Genomic DNA, 6,519 nt, shown 5'->3' with positions numbered 1-6,519 from the left:
TCAGATGAAGAATCGAAGATTCTTAGAGAAATTCCTTACTCCTATTTTACAAATGACAACAATATTCTATCATTGCACACAGGCAATAATCCATCCTTCACTCATCACACATAAACTTAACAACTTACTTACCTTGGAATTAGCGGACGTTTAGCAATGCGCATAAATGAGATGAGCTTGTCAGTCAAACTCACAGAACCACGTATACCACCCCACAACAAAGTAACTAGTCCAACCTGTTTCAAAATGCCCCCTTCTGTCCCAGTTCTGCCAACATCGCTACTAGCCTGTTCACGGAGTATAAGTTATGTAGCCTCTCAAGAAAGAAAGAAACTCGAATAAAAAGAAAGACACAATATGGCAAAATACAAACTATCTGACCTTCAAGTGATCTAGACAATATCGGGAATTCATTCATTAGGATAATCATTTCTTACATTGCCTGACATCACTACCTCACGACACAACTCCCACCAAAATGGCGCATGTACACCATCCTCGAGCTAATGAAACAAATGTCAAGAGAACACTAACATTAAATAATCTATATAATCCTCTGGAACTGAATTTACATAACTGCACTTCATCAATTTAAAAGTACCACGGATAACCACTGAACACAGCAGGTCAAATCACTGAAAAGCATATCAAATCACTGAAAACATGTAACAAAACAGAATAAGAAAGTTGATAGAAAATAAGGTCGTCGTGGGAAAATGTACATCCCCAAAATATGCATGTATTGAAAGTCAGAAAAGAAGTTATCTAGATTGTAGTACTAGTAGCTGCAAGTGTCAACAAAATCCAAGACCGACACCGCATTCAACACGGACAATGTAAAATGTGATAAATGCGTAAAAGCATCGACACGGTATCCCAAGAGTACGTGAAATGTAAAGTTATACAAAAATCATAACAATGAATTTTTCCATGCAGTTAACATCCCAACTCCACCTCCACCAATTCAGTCACCATCCAAAAACGAGTACAAGACCATCTTCGTGCTCTCCGACCAGTTCATAACATTTAATTCTTCATTCTCTTCGCCCTTGCCCCGTATATGGAGTCCTGGTACCAACAGTCGATCGCCGTAACCGTGCCGAAAGCCGTCTCATTATAGGAACTTCGGCTCATGGTTCGGGTACCAGTCTAAGAGCTGTGACTTCAGTAACAACACCTACAGAAAATTCAAACGGGCCATGTTAGTTACTCAAATCGCATGTGATCCAATGCGTAACGAAACCACTACAAATATAGCCAATTAACTTACCATCGCCATCCACCGCATTGCAACCCTCCGCATCGTCATCGTCGTCCTCGACCACATTCGAGGGCTCCATGGCTCCTGCATCAGACCAATACAACACATACGTAAGTGCACATGTCGTTATATACAATTGAAAAAAAACTCGTAAGGGATGCATGTACCTTGCACTTCTTTGATTGCAGCGGCCTTTGGCAGGTTGACATCATCTTGACATGGCGCAATGTGTGCTGCGTCTGATGAAAATAACATTATAATAGTTTCTTTAAAATAAATGGGGCAACTTTCCAACCGTGCAAAGTTTATGAAGTAATAAATTTAGATTGCACAAATGAAAAATCCACATACGTTGCATATTTCCTGTGTCAATTGGGATGTCCTGCTCATCCGAGCATGGCTTCGCGGCTCCTCCATATATGTCTGCGTCACAATTTTAACAAGAACAATACTATGTCAGACATAGGTATGATGAGTAATGATGAACGTAGGTTAAGATTGTAAAGCAAAAGCTGTATGCAGGTAACATTCGTACCTTTTGGTAAAGAACTTGAAATGCCGGCCTCCGTCTCGACCCTCGTCACAGCTGCAGTAGTGGTCGGACCAGCTCGAGCAACGAGGATAGCTAAGAACTCTTGAAGACTTGTACATTCCAAGCTCACGTGTTGTTCGATTTTGAGCTTCACCGTTCAGAGTCGCATTTCAAATAGGATTCTTTGGTCTAAGAGTAGCTCCTCCACGTCCCTTCTAGTAAGGCCAGGTGCAGATTTTCCAATAGCTCTTGCCTGTGTTGTGTGCTCCATCGCTATGGAGAAGGACCTCGCAATGGTCGAGCTAAGGAAGAGGCACCCCTATCTTCTCCACGGGTGTCCTCACCGACGCTAGATCGATCACTATCAGACTCGTCGTTATCCTCACTATCCTCATCGTCAGGATCACTGCCCGACGCATCTTTTTCCTCATCACCTCCGGACGTCTGCTCTTCACTGTTTCTTCCTTCGGATGCCTCTTCGTCGGAATCCTCCCTTCCTACATGTCCCTGGCCACGACTGCCGCGCGCCCGATGCATTGAACTGTGGCGCTACAACGGTCCTTGCAATGTCATCCAAAACCGGAACGGGGGGGTCATCGTACGGCACGAGAGTGGAAAAATAGGGTTGTTGAGCCTTAACATCGGTGGGACGTAGTGTTGTGTATACATGGAACTACAAAACAATGTTACAGTATTCACATTAGAAGACACAAGATTGTAACGAAACATTCAAAAAGGAACTTGGGATCGTGTTTTATTTATACCTCGACATTCTTGAAAAATGCATTGTACGTACGATGCTGTGGCTGTTTTCGTGCCGACCAGTAAAGAAGTCGTGGCAGTCGTTCATCTACTCGCTTAGAAAAATGTTTCCCAACCTTCGGAAGCACCTCGTACGCCCATACCTGTCGGAGCAAGAAAGACAAATTAAATTTTGAAAGATTCTAGGCACGACGCTATCAGGGAAAAATCAGGCATGGTACAATAATGCAACCAATGTTCATACCTGCATGGCGATGGAGAAGCAGTGGATCATGTAAGTAATCTCCTTCTCTTTTCTCCTCTTCGTCTTTTGAAAATTTTTTCCCCAAGTACACCGAAATATGTACAACAGACGCCTATATCCGACCCTACCCCAAGGGTAGGCAAAAAAAATGTTCAGGTCGTCCACGATTGATAGTGTAGGCAAATGGATACCGACATTATTATCCGAAGCATTGAAAACTCCCTCGATAATTAGAACCAGCCCTAGCTTGTAGCGATCAGCTTGAGGCATCGAAGATCGGGCCATAGCAGACTGGAGTTGAGCAAAAGAAATCTTGTCATTGGATTTGAAGTACCTCTCTTTCAACCTCCTCCTTTGTAGCAATTGTTCGTATTCAGAACCCTCTGCGAATGCACAGCATCTTATCCCCATCACAAGCGCATACTCCTGTAGACCAAATCTTGTGAGGTGCCCTTCCACTTTGAACCATAGCTGGTAGAGCTTATCTGTGTGGACGGTTATGAACACTAGCTACTGGATGAGTTGGGCAAAGAATTGAATATCCGGAACCTCAGCCAGATACCAGAGGGAGAAGTTGTGAAAGTCCTCCCGTTGTCGCTCATCGAAATGGTCCATCACAGTCTTCACCAGCTTGAGGTTGCTAAGTTGCGAAATATGGGCCCGCAACCTTGCATCTTCCAGAATGCGAAATTCGAACTCCATCATACCTGCAAGGTGAATTAGAAAAAAACGTGGTTACAGGATGAATGTAAACAATTGTAACGTATATAGCATTTTAATGAAGCGAAATCATGCGCCATAATAGTGAACTATCGAGAAAAACTGAAGTAAATCGTCAGTAACAAGAAATGATCTGTTAAGACTTGTGGATACCGATGATTGGTGGGTTACCTGTCAAGAAAAACTAAGGTGATACCTCGGGTACGACAGTTCGCTGGGAGTTGGTCTGCCTGCTAAACTGACATGTACAAGTAAACCAAATTGATATGTAAGGGCAACGAATGAAATTCCCTTTAGCTCAAGACGAATGAAAATTACCGTGAACTAAATGGTAGGAAAAAAGAACTGAAAAATAGAAAACTAAGCGAGAGGGAGAGAGGGAAGCTTACAATGACGGTACTGGGGGACGACGACGGACATACAATAGCATTGTTATCGAACGGATAAATGTCCTCAGCGATTAAACTGGACTACCTGTACATAACAACACAACAATTGTGGCAATCACGCTATTGAAGGAAACAACGAATTGAACATAGACAATTTATGGAAAAAATAAGATGAACTAAAAAGTAATTTACTATTTTCCCCATGAAATCAATATCATTAACAATCTAGCTAAACAATGGCCTCTCAACAGATGTATACATTTTATAAATTTCTTCCCAAGTATTTTTCAAATTGTACAACAATTGCCTGAAGTATAATATTTTTTTCTCATAGGTTGCCCAAAGCATAATATAATTCTACAAGTTTGTAAAGTATAATATTCCACATCAGGGTACAATTCTAAATGTTATCTCTAAAAGGCATCATATGAAAACTGGTTTTAATATATTTCTTTTCACAAGTAAAATTATAGTGGAGTGCATTGTGCATCTCAGCATGCTTAGGACCAGATGTCTAACAAAATTGGAAAACAAAAAAGTTGTTTCCATATATTATGAAGAAATGCACCACAAGTTACACAACATTTTCGAGAATTATTAAGGTAAATACTTCAATCAATAATTTCCTCACTTGAATTACGCAAAGAACTTATGTTATGCACACAAACAAAATGGCATTCCTTGAAAATTAAGAGACTTCCATTTTAATTATTTCTCATTTCATTTGCTCAAAACACTCACATAATCTGAATTTTAGATGTTGCCCGGATCAAATAATTGATAAAATTTGGATGTAATATGATGCCTTTGAAGATTAACTAAATATAAATAAATAAATGTGACTCAATACTTCAATTTTTAAATAAAATAATTACTAATATTCCCAACCAAGAATAACAAAATACATTTATATCTAATGCTTAAATCTTAATCAGCATTGTTGTATATATATTTTATAAAAAGGACCGTATTTAAAGCTAAAACTTTATTCGAGTGGTTACCTAATGCCTAAACCAAGATATAAAAATGTTTTTAAAATTTAAGTTAAAGTAATACTATTCAATTCATACATCCGCATGTCCAAAATATCAACTTTTTGGATCTATACATGGACCGGTATAAAAATCCTTTATTTCAATAGGTATCGGTCGATCGGTAGCTTCAAATGTAATTTCATGATCATAGAATTATTTACGAAACTTCATAATGTGATTACAATTTAGAACACGTTGATGCTACAAATACAAATTAAAAAAAATAATATTCCCCTAATAATAATTACACACCTATAAAATGCAAAAAACTAAATTTAAGGTTAAAAAATAAATTTTATATGTAGTCTTTACGTCTGCAATGATTTAGGACTGTGTTTTTTGCTATCTTTTACTATTTCCTTCCATAAAATCTTGAATACTCATTGAACAAACGGGAGATAGTTATGGATTGGCCAAAAACCAAAAAAAAAAAAAATCAAAATCAAAATCAAAAAATTTAAGCATAAAATAAAAATTCTAAACCGATTTATACAATATGGAACTCACAAAAACCCTTTCTGCAACTTGAGAATAGCTTAGTACATTTTCCATAAGTCAACCGCATTGATTCCAATATAGTTAAAAAAATTTACACGGGAGCGCCAAAATGGAAAGAAAATATCGAACATGAAGATATCGTAGAGGACCTTTGACGCCGAAGGTTCTGCCAGTGGTCTTCGACGGTGGGGTGGCAGGCAATTGCAGAAAAATTTCCAATTTCATTGACGGCCGGCCAATGGTCGATTTCAGTGAGAGAGACAAGTGAGATTGGGGATTTTGTGTTTGTCGGTTTGTCTTCCTTCCCTTTGTATTCATTTCATGTCTTATTTATTATTATTATTATTGGTTTGGTTTCCAATATTAATTGTCATTTCACCTGAAAATTAAACAGTTTTTTTACAAGGACACAAAAGGTATTCTAATGATTCAAAGGCGCAAAATTGTCCTAAACTGACATTTTTGATAGACAATTTAAAATACGACATTTTTGATAATCCATACCCAAATTTTGACACTCAATGAAATATCCTCAAGATGAAATCGCATCCATCCCTACTATAGCAAAGATGGAATATCTTTGATCGAAGAGATGGCTGTAGAAGATTTCTTTTTCAAAATATGTTAATCACCTTGAAAATACACTGCAAGAAGATGTGACATATCAACTTGAAAGTAGTTTAATTTGGAAGAGAAGTCTATGGACTTCGCCAGGTCAACTAATCACCTAGAAGACTTGTAAAGCAAGGTAGAGTGGACTGATTCCATCCATGTCTATATATAACTACTATACCACAGCTTAACTGGTGGATCAATCAATATTGTCTTTCTTCCAGCGGCAGGGTGGAGAGTTCGATTCTTGGTGGGAACCTGCGGCTAAAAAATTTGGTATGGAGCAATCACTGTGGAGGAGGGTCTCTTGTGCGTAGAAGTGTACAGGTAATGGGGGAAATCTGTGATTCAGTTGAGACATAACCCGCGATTTACCCCCTTCAAAGTTCTAGGGGCAAGGGTTTTTGGGGTCCAGGATTTAGTCTGGTATAAGCTGGGATACCTGGATATCAAAAAAAAAAAAAAAA

This window comes from Olea europaea, unplaced genomic scaffold (genome assembly GCF_002742605.1).
Source record: "Olea europaea var. sylvestris unplaced genomic scaffold, O_europaea_v1 scaffold307, whole genome shotgun sequence".
Classification (NCBI taxonomy): Eukaryota; Viridiplantae; Streptophyta; class Magnoliopsida; order Lamiales; family Oleaceae; genus Olea; species Olea europaea.
Note: the sequence above shows the minus strand (reverse complement) of the source record.